The 14,907-nt window shown below is 48.3% G+C and overlaps 1 protein-coding gene across 12 annotated transcripts in view; it reads left to right on the plus strand.

The window, feature by feature from the left end:
* Window positions 1-14,907, plus strand: part of dmd (dystrophin) — a 2,299,423-nt gene that overhangs the window by 1,912,215 nt on the left and 372,301 nt on the right. The gene's annotated exons all lie outside the window — the stretch shown is intronic.

Here is a 14,907-nt window from a genome sequence, read left to right on the forward strand (position 1 = left end):
TTCTCTCCCTCATCATGTGAGGTACCGCTCGCGCCCTTTGTGGTGAATGGGTCGTGCCTCTGAGACCAAGTGGATCCACACCTTCACCCCGGAAAATTTTCCAATGCCAGGCTCAAAAAGAGAAGGAAATTTGTTCAGAACCTGGGTACATGAGGCCTCATTGACATGTGATAGCGCTCGGATGTCATCGCAGTTCCAGCGGATTTTGCCCAGCCTGCTCCTTCCAAGCAATGTGGGGCCATCACCCGGGACAATCCAGAGTGGCAGTTCGTGCACCGTGCCCTCGTAGGTGACCTTAATCATGGCGCTGCCCAGGACAGTGATAAGTTCTTTGGTGTACGTTCTCAGTTTCGTGTGGATGGGGCTCAAGACTTGTCTGAGTGCCTTGTTGCACCACAATCTCTCAAACATCTTTTTGCTCATGATGGATTGGCTAGTGCCAGTGTCCAGTTCCATGGCTACGGGTAAGCCATTCAATTTTATGTTTAGCATTATAGGTGGATATTTCAGCGAAAATGTGTGCACCCCGTGTACTTCAGCATTTGCCTCCTCTCTGAGGCTCGAAATTGCTTTGATCCACCATGGACCGATCTTCCTCTGCCACGTGGTGGTTAGCAAGTTTTACAGAGCCTGCAGCTCGTCTGCAAGCTCGTTGGAAGTGCCCCATTGTTCCACAGCTCTTGCAAACATACCCTTGAAGCGGCATGAATAAGCTGAATGGAAACCTCCACAACACCAACAAGGTGTGAACTGCCTTGCATTCATCCTTTGTTGCGGACTCTGAGTCATCTGGGTCACCTGAGGCCTGCTGGTAGTTGCAGACTTGTGGGTTCTGCCCTGTACATTTCTGCTCGCAAACACAGTTCCCGTTAATTTATGAACATTTCTAGCACTTGTGTGCTGAGAGATTTGTTTGATGTTATCTCTGGTGGACATAAACGCCTGTGCTATCGCAATGGCCTTACTGAGGGCCAGTGTCTCTACAGTCAAAAGTTTTCGTAGGATGGAATCGTGGCCAATGCCCAGTACAAAAAAGTCTCTGAGCATTTGTTCCAGGTAGCCATCAAACTCACATTGTCCTGCAAGCTGCCTTAGCTCGGCGACGTAGCTCGCCACTTCCCGACCTTCAGATCGCTGGCACATGTAGAACCGATACCTCGCCATCAGCACGCTCTCCCTCGGGTTAAGATGCTCCCAAACCAGTGTACACAGCTCCTCATACGACTTCTCTGTGGGTTTCACCAGAGCCGGAAGATTCTTCATGAGGCTGTAGGTCGGTGCCCCGCAGACCGTGAGGTGGACTGCCGTCTTTTTTGCAGCGCTTCCTTCTCCATCCAGCTCGTTGGCTACAAAGTACTGGTCTAGCCGTTCGACATCGGCTTCCCAGTCCTCACCCTCCGAGAACTTCTCCAGGATGCCCACAGTTTTCTGCATCTTTGCATTGGATTCGTGTACTTGTCGCCAGTTGTTGCTTTCCTAACACAGATGAGACTGCACACAGGGAGGTTAAAGTATTAAGACACTCCAGAGTGAGGAACAGGCCTTAGAGGCCGGCTTATATACAGTGCTCCCAAGGGATGCTGAGATCCCTTGGGACTTTAGGGGATGCACTCCCTGGTGGCGGAACATGGGGGTGCATGCTTTACAGATAGGCAACAGAGAGAATGATGAGCCATGATCTTATTGAATGGTGGTGCGGACTCGAAGGGCCGAACGGCCTACTCCTGCACCTATTTTCTATGTTTCTTTGTTTCTATGCCAGGATTGTGATGGAATAATCTCCACTTGCCTGGATGAGTGCAGATCCAACAACTCTCAAGAAGCTCGACACCATCCAGGACAAAGCAGCCCGCTTGATTGGCACCCCATCCACCACCTTAAAAATTCACTCTCTCCATTTCTCCACCACCGGCGCACAATTGCTGCTGTGTGTACCATCTACAAGATGCACTGCAGCAACTCGCCAAGGCTTCTTCGACAGCACCTCCCAAACCCACAGCCTGTAGCACCTGGAAGGTCAAGGGCAGCAGGCACATGGGAACACCAGCAGCTCCACGTTCCCCTCCCAATCACTGGAGCCTATTACAGACCATGAAAGAAATCTGTGTGTGGAGGCGGAAGACGTGGGTAGGATTCTTAATGAATACTTTCCATCCATTTTCACAAAAGAGAAGGGCAATGCAGACTTTGCAATAAGGGAGGAGGAGTGTGAAATATTAGACAAGATAAACGTAGCTAGAGAAGAAATAGTCAGGGGCTTAGCAGCTTTGAAAGTGGATAAATCCCCAGGCCCAGATGATGTATCCCAGGCTGTTAAGAGAAGCAAAAGAGGAAATAGCAGAGGCTCTGACTTTCATTTTCCAGTTCTCTCTGGTTGCAGGGAGAAAGGGATAGACCGAGTAATTACAGGCCAGTCAGCCTTACTTCGGTGGTGGGCAAGTTATTGGAAAAAATCCTGAGAAACAGGATAAATCTGCATTTGGAAAGACACGGATTAATCAAGGACAGTCAGCATGGATTTGTCAAGGGAAAGTCGTGCCTGACTAACTTGATTGAATTTTTCAAGGCAGTAACCAGGAGGGTCAATGAGGGCAAAGCATATGATGTAGTGTATATGGACTTTTAGCAAAGCTTTTGATAAGGTCGTACATGGCAGACTGGTTACAAAAGTAATAGCCCATGGGATCCAGGGCAAAGTGGCAAGTTGGATCCAAAATTGGCTCAGAGGCTGGAAGCAAAAGGTAATGATTGATGGATGTTTTTGTGACTGGAAGGCTGTATTCAGTGGGGTTCCGCAGGGCTCAGTGCTGGGTCCCTTGCTTTCTGTGGTATATATCCATGATTTGGACTTGAATGTTGGGGGTATGATTCGGAAGTTTTCAGATGAAACTAAAATAAGCTGAGTGGTTGATAATGAAGAAGAAAGCTGCGGACTGCAGGAAGATATCAATGTACTTGTCAGGTGGGCAGAACAGTGGCAAATAGAATTCAATCTAGATAAGTGTGAGGGGATGCATTTGGGGAGGTCTAACAAGGCAAGGGAATGCACATTAAATGATATGACACTGAAAAGTGTCGAGAAATAAAGGGACCTTGGAGTGCAGGTCCACAGATCCCTGAAGGTAGCAGGCCAGGCAGATAAGGTGGTTAAGAAGGCATATGCAATATTTGTCTTTATTCATTCAGGCATGGAATACAAGAGCAAGGAGGTTATGCTTGAACTATATAAAACACTGGTTAGGCCGCAGCTGGAGTACTGTGCGCAGTTCTGGTCACCACATTACAGGAAGGATGTGATTGCATTGGAGAGGGTGCAGAGGAGATTTACAAGAATGTTGCCTGGACTGGAGAATTTTGGCTATGAGGAAAGATTGGAGATGCTGGGTCTGTTTTCTTTGGAACAGGGGAGGTTGAGGGGAGACCTGATTGAGGTGTATAAATTATGAAGGGCCTGGATAGAGAGGATAGGAAGGACCTATTTCCCTTGGCGGAGAGGTCAACAACCAGGGGGCATAGATTTCATTGTAATTGGGGGGAGGTTTAGAGGAGACATGAGGGGACATTTCTTCACCCAGAGGGTGGTGGGGGCCTGAAACTCACTGCCTGAAAGTCTGGTTGAGGCAGGAACCCTCACCACATTTAAAATATACTTGGATGTACACTTAAAGTGCCATAACCTATAGGGCTACGGACCAAAATCTGGAAAGTGGGATTCGGTTGGATAGCTCTTGTCGCTGACAAGGACACGATGGCCGAAATGGCCTCCTTCCATGCTGTAAATTTCTATGATTCTATGACGTTCTTGGAAGTATATTGCCGTTCCTTCATCGTCGCTGGGTCAAAATCCTCGAACTCCCACCCTAACAGCACTGTGGGAGTACCACTGTGGATTGCAGTGGTTCAAGAAGGCGGCTCACCACCATCTTCTCAAGGGCAATTAGGGATGGGCAATAAATGCTGGCTTTGCCAGTGATGCCCACATGAAGACCTGTGCTCCCGAACTTGTCTTGCCCCTAGCTAAGCTGTTCCAGTACAGCTGCAACACTGGCATCCACCCAATAATGTGAAAAATTGACCAGTAATTTCCTGGTCTTAAAAAGCTGGACAAATCCAATCTGGCCAATTCCTGCCCTGTCAGCCTACTTTCGATCATCAGCAAAGTGATGGAAGGAGTTGTCAACATACAATCATAGAAATTTACGGCACAAAAGCAGACCATTCGGCCCACCATGTCTGTGCCGGCCAAATAAAAGCTAGCCAGCCTAATCCCACTTTCCAGCTCTTGATTGGCAGATTTGTAGGTTATGGCACTTCAAGTGCATATCCAAGTACTTTATAAATGTGATGAGGGTTTCTGCCTTGATCACCTTGTCAAGCAGCGAGTTCCAGACCCCCAGCACCTACTGGGTGAAAAAAGTTCTCCTCAACTCCCATCTAATCCTTCTACCAATTACTTTAAATCTATGCCCCCTCGTTATTGACCTCTTTGCTGAGGGAAATAGATCCTTCCTATCCACTCTATCTAGGCCCCTCATAATTTTATACATCTCAATTAGGTCTCCCCTCCGCATCCTCTGTTCCAAAGAAAACAACCCCAGCCTATCCAATCATTCCTCATAGCTAAATTTCTCCAGTCTTGGTAACATCTCCGTAAATCTCCTCTCTACCCTCTTTAGTGCAATCGCATCTTTCCTGTAATGTGGTGACCAGAATTATACGCAGTACTCTAGCTGTGACCTAACTAGTGTTTTATACAGTTCAAGCATAACCTCCTTGCTCTTATATTTTATGCATCAGCAAATAAAGGAAAATATCCCATATGCCTTCTTAACCACCTTAGTTATTTATCAGCTGTGGCTCAGTGGGTAGCACTCTCGCCTCTGAGTCAGAAGGTTGTGGATTCAAGTCCCACTCCAGGGCTGCACGGTCAGAGGTGCCATCTTTTGGATGAGACGTTAAACTGAGGCCCCGTCTGCTCTCTCAAGTGGAAGTAAAAGATCCCACGGCACTATTTCGAAGAGCAGGGGTGTTATTCCCGGTATCCTGGCCAATATTTCTCCCTCAATCAACATATCAATAAAAAAACAGATTATCTGGTCATTGTCACATTGCTGTTTGTGGGAGCTTGCTTGTGTGCAAATTGGCTGCCACGTTTCTTACATTATAACAGTGACTACACTCCAAAAGTATTTAATTTGCTGTAAAGCACTTTGAGACATCTGGTGGTCATGAAAGGCGCTATATAAATCTGTTTCTTTCTGTTCTGCTATCTTCAGGGATCTGTGGGCATGCACTGCAAGGTCCCTCTGTTCCTGTACACTTCTCAGTATCCTACCATTGATTGTGTATTCCCTTGCCTTGTTAGCCCTCACCAAATGCATTGCTTCACACTTCTGTGTATTGAATTCCATTTGCCACTTAACTACCCACCTGACCAGTCCATTGCTATCTTCCTGCAGTCTACAGCTTTCTTCCTCATTTTCAGTCACACAGCCAATTTTTGTATCATCTGCAAACTTCTTAATCATGCCCCCTAAAGTCTAAATCATTGATATTACATCGGATTACATAGAATATACGGCACAGAAACAGGCCATGCTCCACTCGAGCCTCCTCCCATCTTTCATCATCTAAATCTATCCACGTAATCCTCTATTCCCTTATATATATATATCTCACAAAAAGCAATAAGCTTAATACTGAGCCCTGCGGAAAACCACTGGAAGCAGCCTTCCAATCACAAAAAGACCTGTCGACCATTTGCTTCCTGCCACTGAACCAATTTTGGATCCAACTTGCCACTTTCTCTTGGCTCCAGACATCATTACAGTCTTGGCCCAAACATGGACACGAGCTGACTTCCAGAGGTGAGGTGGGAGTGACTACCCTTGACATCAAGGCAGTATTTGACCGAGTGTGGCATCAAAGAATCCTAGTAAAACTGAAGTTGATGCGGATCGGGGGAAAACTGGCTGGAGTCATACCTGATACAAAGAAAGATGGTTGTGGTTTTTCGAGGCCAATCTTCTCAGTACCAGGACAGCGCTGCAGGAGTTCCTCAGGACAGCGTCCTCGGCCCAATACCTTCAGCGGCTTCATTAATGCCCTTCCCTCCATCATAATGTCAGAAGTGGGGCTATTCGCTGATGATTGCACAGTGTTCAGCTCCATTTATAATTCCTCAGAATGAAGAAAGCCCACTTGCTGCAAGACCTGGACAACAGCCAGGCTTTGGCTAATGTGGCAAATCACATCAGCCAGGCAATGACCATCTCTAACAAGAGAGAGCCTAACCTCTGCCCCTTGATATTCAATGGCATTACCATTGTCGAGTTATTAACATCCAGGGCGGTGGGGGGGGTCAACATTAACCAGAAGCTGAACTGGGCCAGCAGCATAAATGCCGTGGCTACTCGAGCAGGTCAGAAGCTGGGTATTCTATGGCAAGTGACTCACATCCTGATTAATGTTCCCTTTAAGCTGCGCAACCACGCAGCGCTCTGGCGGACCCACGCAACCGGTTCACTGGCTTTTAAATGGAAAAAATCGTGCTTGCGTGAAATTTTGAATGGGCCGCGTGGCCCAAAAAATAATTAGAGGGGACATTGCTCCTTGCTCCCTAAAGCCTCTTTACCACCTACAAGACACCATTCAGGAGTGTGATGGAATACTCTCCACTTGCTTGGATGGATGCGGCCGCAACAACACTCCAGAAGCTGCACACCATCCAGGACAAAAAAAAAGAATCTGCATTTATATAGCACCTTTCATGACCACTGGATGTCCCAAAGCACTTTACAGCCAATGAAGTACTTTTTGGAAGTATAGTCACTGTTGTAATATAGGGAGGAATGTTGTAAAGCAGTTCACTTGATTGGAAACCCATCCACGAGCTCGCATATCTAACCCCTCCAACACCGGCATACTATGGCTACAGTGTGTATTATCTTCAAGATGCACTGGAGCAACTTGTCAAGGTTTCTTAAGCAGCACCTCCAAAACCCACGACCATCACCACCTACAAGTACAAAGGGTAGCAAGTGCATGAGAACTCCATCATCTCCAAGTCACACACCATCCTCAGTTAGACATATATCGCCGTTCCTTCATGGTTGCTGGGTCAAAATCCTGGAACTCCCGACCTAACAGGAAACATCTTCACCACACGGATTGCAGCTGTTCAAACAGAAGGCTCACTACCACCTTTTCAAGGGCAACTAGGGATGGGTAATAAATGACAGCTGTGCCAACGACACCCACATCTAGAGAATTTAAAAAAATGTTTTATTTAAGTTCAATGTGACATTGCTGGGTTCCTAGCAATCCTTGTAATAATGATCTGCTCATTACAAGAGTGATTACTCTTCAAAATTGCTTTATTGCGAGGTGTCTTTGGACGCAAAATTCGGTAGGTTAGCGCTTGGGGAGCACTAAGGGGTGGCCGCAGCGAATACAGAGACGCCTGCTGACTTCCGTGCCGGTTTAGCACCGGTGCTTACTCGTAGCGCCTGGACCTCTAACACCTCGCAGGTTGTGACGTCATAAAGTGAGCAGTGTCCCATTATTGCCCTGATGTAAAATTAACTCCTGCCCCCTGCTATATCACCTCACATCGACAATGCCAGCAAGAGGAGGCATTGTGAACTCGGCTAGCCGCTTGGGAAGCGGTAATTAAAGGGAATGGTTTTCAGCGAGCGCAACCTTGATTATTTGCACCAGTTTTCTGCAAGAAACACAGGAGAAGAATCAGAGGGGCATGAAAAAAAATTGTGTTTTTTAATTTTCTTTGAACACGTTCATTTATTAGTTATAAAAATATTGGTGATGGATAGAAAGGCTGCTTTGACTGGGTGGTGGGTGGCAGGGCGGAGAGGCGGCAGTGGGAAGTGATGTGATGAAACCTCCAGAAATATCTTCACCCAGAGTTGGCAACTCTATTTGGAAGTGAGGCTATCATGGAATGATAGAGACATTAGGCCTGAAATTGCTAGCAACCAGCTCTACTGCCAAAGGTGCAATGGGTGAGGTCTTGCAGCCATCAATCTGCTAAGGTATTGATCCCGTCCGAAGTCCTGGTTCACGGCCATCTGCATTGTGGGAGTGCCCTGACCATTGCCAGCAACACTGGAGCATCTGAGCCTGAAGTGGGTCGAGGGTTGGGGTGCAAGAATTTTACAGCGGAACTGTGCTGCTACATCTTGGACCATTCTGGCCAAAGAAACTTCAACATTTTTCTGTTTTAAAATAATTAAATTTAAACTCACTTTTCCAACGCAAGTTGACCACTCTGCGATTAATTGCCATTGAGAAACTGCCATTTGCTGCAGGTCTGGGCCACTTCTACCAGTCCCTGTCACACATCATGCAAGTGTAGCTAGCATTGGACGTACTGGAGGCAGAACTGGTGGCATTTCTGATGGACAATGTCATCCGGCAGTCCCATCTCTTTTGGCGACATCCGCTCAGTGTGGGAGAAAGATTCAAGAAACACCCGCACCCACTTCCCGCAGAACTTGCTGGCATTAAAACAACAGAGGAAGGGCCTGGCAGAACTGGGCCTCTGAGCAAGAGAAAATAAATTATTGGCAATGAGCTGTGAAACTTGCATTGTGTAAACCAGCAGAAGAGTTTTCGTCTTCTGAAGGGTAAAAGGAAATCAGTACAAACAAGTCCTGTATTCAGCTGAACATTGTTGCAATCAATATTTCTTGACCGTAAAGGCAGAAGGTGAATGTCTCTTCAATCACAACTTGAAGAGTAGAGGTGGGATGGGAGAGCGAGAGAAAGAGAGAAGTTGAATGATTTTGCCAGCATTTACATTCAAATAACTCATCCTGAAGGTGATCCAAGTTAATGTACCAGTTGTTTAATTCTGTAATTATGGACACCTGCTGGCAGCGTCATGTGTCTGACGTTGACATAGTGCATATGTTACAGGGGTCCCCATCTAGGTTTTGGAAGTGAGTAGTGCAAGTGATGGGAGATAAAATCCAGATTAAGTTTGCAGGGAAGTTTTAAGGGACACAATTGTTGAGGGTTATCATCATCATAGTCAGTCCCTCGGAGTCGAGGAAGACTTGCTTCCACTCGAAAAGTGAGTTCTAAGGTGACTGAGGAGTCCAATGTGGGACCTATAGTCTCTGTCACAAGTGGGTCAGACAATGGTTGAAGGAAAGGGTGGTCAGGGAGTCAGGTTTGCCACACGCTCCTTCCGCTGTCTACGCTTGGTTTCTGTTTGTTCTAGTGACAGGACTGGAGGTGCTCAGCGCCCTCCCGGATGCACTTCCTCCACTTAGGGCGGTCATGGACCAGGGATTCCCAGGATTCAGTGGGGATGTTTCATTTGTCAGGGAGGCTTTGAGGGTGTCCTTCAAGCATTTCATCTGCCCACCTGGGGCTCGCTTGCCGTGTCGAATCTCCACATAGAGCGCTTGCTTTGGGAGTCTCGTGTCAGGCATGCGGATGATGTGGCCCGCCCAACGGAGCTGATCGAGCGTGGTCAATGCTTCAATGCTGGGGATGTTGACCTGAGTGAGAACACTTACATTGGTGCATCTGTCCTGCCAATGGATTTGCAGGATCTTGCAGAGGCAGCGCTGGTGGTACTTGTTCAGCGCTTTGAGGTGTCTGCTGTATATAGTCCACGTCTCTGAGCCATATAGGAGGTATCACTACTGCCCTGCAGACCATGAGATTGGTGCCGGATTTGAGGCTCTAGTCTTCAAACACTCTTCCTCAGGTGACCGAAGGCTGCGCTGGCGCACTGAAGGTAGTGTTGGACCTCGTCGTCAATGTCTGCTCTTGCTGACAGTAGGCTCCCGAGGTACGGAAAGAGGTCCACGTTGTCCAAGGTCTCATCATGGATAAAATAGGAATCAGTAGCGATGAAATCAGTATTCGGCTAAACAGTTCTGTAGTCAATGTTCCTATGTAAAAACATTTTTTAATACTTTCTGTCATGTATTTAACTGTCATTGTAATCCATGTATAAACTGACGAGTTGTACATTGTGAGAACATTGACCACTAGGTGGTGAACTTGTGGGAGACACTACTAACCTGGTCTTTCAGGTATAAAAGGGGAAGTGATGAATCCACCTTCATCACTTCAGTGCTGGAATAAAAGTTGCTGGTCACAGAGTGACCTTCTCGCAAGTATGGGCCTCGTGTGCATTTGTACTGTATAGTAAGGACATATCATTGGCGACGAGAAACTGGGATTTAAACCACGTGAGCATGCCCACTAGCAGCACAGACGAGAGGTACTGTGTTGGTGATTTGCGACGACTTTATTGAGAGACTACAGCAAAGTTTCGTCACTAAGGAATGGCTGGGACAGGATTCGGCCGACAAACACAGGGCTCATCTCCTGATGGTTTGTGGGTTCAGGACGTACTCCCTGATGAAGGACCTTCGAGCACCAGAGAAGCCGGCGGACAAGACTTTTGAAGAGCTCAGTAAGTTGATTGGGGAACACTTTAAACTGGCGAGCAGCATGCACATGGCGAGACACCGGTTTTACACGCACCGGCGGCGAGAAGGGCAAAGCGTTGCAGACTTCGTGGCAGACCTCCGGCGACTGGCGAGCCTATGTAAGTTCACAGATACACGCAGAGCGGAGATGCTGCGAGACTTTTTTATTGAGGGCATCGGGCACGCTGGGATTTTGAGGAAACTGATTGAGACCAAAGACTTGACCCTGGAAACAGCGGCTTTGATGGCCCAGACATTTATCTCAGGGGAGAAAGAGACCAGAATGATGTTTGACAAAAATCTTGGTTTAAATGCTGCAAATGGTCAGGGAGTCAACATTGTTAACGCGGCACACAGTTCCCCAGGCAGACAGTGGCAACAGATATGCCCGAGCATGTAGTCGAACCCAAAGGGGGAATTCAACAGAGACAATGGCTAGCTGAATGGCGATTCACGCCATCGCAAGGAACAATGCGGCCAGTAATGGGGCCATCAACACCTGTCAATGGTGCGCTTAAAAACAGTTACACAGACAGTCAGAGACGATCGACTGGTAATGGACATTTTGTTTCCAACAACGGCTCATGTTAGAGGTGTGGAGGCAAAAACACAGCCAGAGCTTGCAGGTATCAGCAGAAATTGCAACATCAGCGGTCACTTGGCGCGTAGGTGCAGGAAGCCTGCAGCCAGGTTGATGTACGAGGACGATGTAAGCCCTACGGGGCCAAATGGACGCTGGGGGAAATTGCTGGAAGCTGAAGTTCAACGAGTTCATGTGGAGCACATATACAGTTCATGCACCAGGCGCCACCGATAATGATGAAAGTGCTCCTCAATGGCATACCAGTATCAATGGAGCTAGACACAAGGGCCAGCCAATCCCTGATGAGTATCAAACAGTTCAACAAGTTGTGGGCGTCCAAGGCCAGGAGGCCAAAATTATTGCTGATTGACGCATAGCTATGGATATATACAGAGGTGATCATTCCGGTGCTAGGCAGCGGCACGGTAGTCGTGACCCACAAAGATTCGGAGAACAGGTTGCCACTCTGGATTGTTCCGGGGGATGGTCCCGCACTACTGGGGAGGAGTTGGCTTGCTGTCATGAACTGGAAATGGGGCAATGTCAATGCAATTTCTTCTGTGGAGCGAATATCATGCTCACAGATCCTGGACGAATTTGACTCACTATTTCAGCCCGGCTTTGGCACTTTCATGGGGACCAAGGTAGTGATTCACATAAACCCGGACGCCAGGCCAGTACACCACAAGGCCAGAGCAGTGCCATACGTGATGCGGGAAAAGATAGAAGGCGAATTGGACCGCCTGCTGAGGGAAGGCATCATCTCGCTAGTCGATTAGTTAGCAATCTCGTTGAGCGAGGCCCCTTGGGGAAGAGTGACCTCAATATGGTGGAATTCTACATTAGGATGGAGAATGAAACAGTTAATTCAGAGACCATGGTCCAGAACTTAAAGAAGGGTAACTTTGAAGGTATGAGGCGTGAATTGGCTAGGATAGATTGCCGAATGATACTTAAGGGGCTGACAGAGGATGGGCAATGACAGACATTTAGAGACCGCATGGATCAACTACAACAATTGTACATCCCTGTCTGGCGTAAAAATAAAAAAGGGAAGGTGGCTCAACCGTGGCTATCAAGGGAAATCAGGGATAGTATTAAAGCCAAGAAAGTGGCAGACAAATTGGCCAGAAATAGCAGCGAATCCGGGAACTAGGAGGAATTTCCGGGACTGATTCCCGGGATGGCGGGACTGACATATCAAGAAAGACTGGATCAACTGGGCTTGTATTCACTGGAGTTCAGAAGAATGAGAGGGGATCTCATAGAAACGTTTAAAATTCTGACAGGTTTAGACAGGTTCGATGCAGGAAGAATGTTCCCAATGTTGGGGAAGTCCAGAACCAGGGGTCACAGTCTAAGGATAAGGGGTAAGCCATTTAGGACCGAGATGAGGAGAAACTTCTTCATCCAGAGAGTGGTGAACCTGTGGAATTCTCTACCACAGGAAGTTGTTGAGGCCAATTCACTAAATATATTCAAAAAGAAGTTAGATGTAGTCCTTACTACTAGGGGGATCAAGGGATATGGCAAGAAAGCAGAAATGGGGTACTAAAGTTGCATGTTCAGCCATGAACTCATTCAATGGTGGTGCAGATTCAAGGGGCCGAATGGCCTACTCCTGCACCTATTTTCTATGTTTCTGTTTCTTTGAATTCAGTGACTGGGCGAGCCCGATTGTGCCGGTGCTCAAGGCGAATGGGTCGGTCAGGATATGTGGTGATTACAAGGCCACCATCAATCGGGTGTCACTCCAAGACCAATACCCGCTACCGAGAGTGGAGGACCTCTTTGCGACGCTATCCGGTGGCAAACTTTTTTCAAAATTGGATGTAACCTCAGCTTACATGACCCAGGAGCTGGTGAGTGAGTCAAAGAAGCTGACCACTATCACGACACACAAGGGATTGTTTGAGTACAACAGATGTCCGTTCAGGATTTGCTCGGCCACTGCGATCTTTCAACGCAATATGGAAAGACTCCTCAAGTCGATTCCAAGGCAAAGTGCGTCTTCCTAGCTCCAGAGGTAGAATTCCTGGGGATGAGGGTAGCAGCAGACGGGATCAGACCGACTGCGTCCAAAACAGAAGCGATCCAGAGAGCACCCAGACCCCGTCACACGATGGAGCTGCGTTCGTTCCTCGGGCTCCTGAACTATTTTGGTAACTTTCTTCCCAAATTGAGCACGCTGTTAGAGCCGCTACACATGCTCCTACGCAAAGGTAGTGAATGGGTCTGGGGGGCTTTTGATAGAGCATGAAATTTGTTATGCTCCAACAATCTGTTACTGCTATATCACCCATGTAAGAAACTTGTTTTAATATGCGACGTGTCGTCCTATGGGGTTGGGTGTGTGTTGCAGCATGTGAATGCCAACGGTCAGATACAGCCGGTAGCTTATGCCTCCAGAAGTCTGTCCCAGGCAGAATGGGGCTACGGGATGGTAGCAAAGGTAGCGCTTGGCTGTGTATATGTTGTAAAAAAAATGCACCAGTACCTGTTCGGCAGGAAATTTGAGCTGGAGACAGATCCCTTTTGGCCGACAACAAGGCCATAAATTCAAATGCATCGGCCCGCATACAGAGGTGGGCACTCAGGTTAGCCACCTGTGACTATACAATTCAGCACAGACCGGGCACTGAAAATTGCGCCGATGCACTCAGCAGGTTCCCACTAGCCACCACCGAGGGGGCAACCGAGCATGCTGCTGAGATGGTCATGGCTGTGGAAGCTTTCGAAAGCGAAGGCTCACCCGTGACAGCCCGTCAGATCAAAGTCTGGACAAATAGAGACCCGCTACTGTCTTTAGTCAGGAAATGTGTCCTTAATGGGGACTGGGCAGCCACATACAGGGCATGCCCTGAGGAATTCAAACCATTTCATAAGCGCAAGGATGAACTCTCGATTCAGGCCAATTGCCTACTATGGGGAAACCGAGTAGTCATGCCCCAGATGGGCAGAGAGATGTTCATCAGAGAACTCCAAATGAGCACCCGGGCATTGTCATGATGAAGGCAATTGCCAGGTCACACGTTTGGTGGCCTGGGATAGATGCAAACCTGGAACTTTGTGTTCGCAGGTGCAACGCACGTGCCCAGCTGGGCAATGCACCCAGGGAAGCCCCCCCTTAGCCCCTGGTCCTGGCCTGCCAAACCATGGTCACGCATCCATGTGGACCACGCAGGTTCTTTCATGGGAATAATGTTTTTGGTTGTAGTAGACGCCTACTCCAAATGGATTGAGTGTGACATTCTCAATTCAAGCACATCCTCGGCCACGATAGAAAGTCTACGGGCAATGTTCGCCGCCCAGGGTCTACCTGACGTCTTGGTCAGTGACAATGGCCCGTGCTTTACAAGCATTGAATTCCAGGACTTCATGGCAGGAAATGGTATCAACCATGTCAGAACTGTCACAGGAGCATCCAGTCGTGCCCCGGTAGCTGCCCCCAAAGTAAGTGGAGTGTGGGAAATTGCACTCCGGTTCCATTGACGGGTGGTAAGGCCAATTCTGTGGCAGGAGCAGGACTTCCACGCTGGGGGCTAAAATTCCCGGCCCCAGAAGGTTACCGCCCCCAAGACGTGAGCCTGTGCGGGGAGGCAGAGGGAAGTTGAGGGGAGATGGGGGTGGGGGATGGAGGGGAGAGTGGTGGAGGTGGAGGGCGGAGAAACCCAGGGCGGGGGACAGGAGGGGCCACATTGCAGCGGAGGTCTGGGGGGGGGGCGAAGTGTGTTGGAGGGGCGGACCTGGGGGCTCTGTGCATCGGTGCGGGGAGTGTTCAGAGTGGGGTGGAAGGGTTGACTGCGCAGATGGCGGTTGGTGGATGTGGTGTATTTGGCGTTGCGGGGGCAT

Source organism: Pristiophorus japonicus, chromosome 11 (genome assembly GCF_044704955.1).
Source record: "Pristiophorus japonicus isolate sPriJap1 chromosome 11, sPriJap1.hap1, whole genome shotgun sequence".
NCBI lineage: Eukaryota > Metazoa > Chordata > Chondrichthyes > Pristiophoridae > Pristiophorus > Pristiophorus japonicus.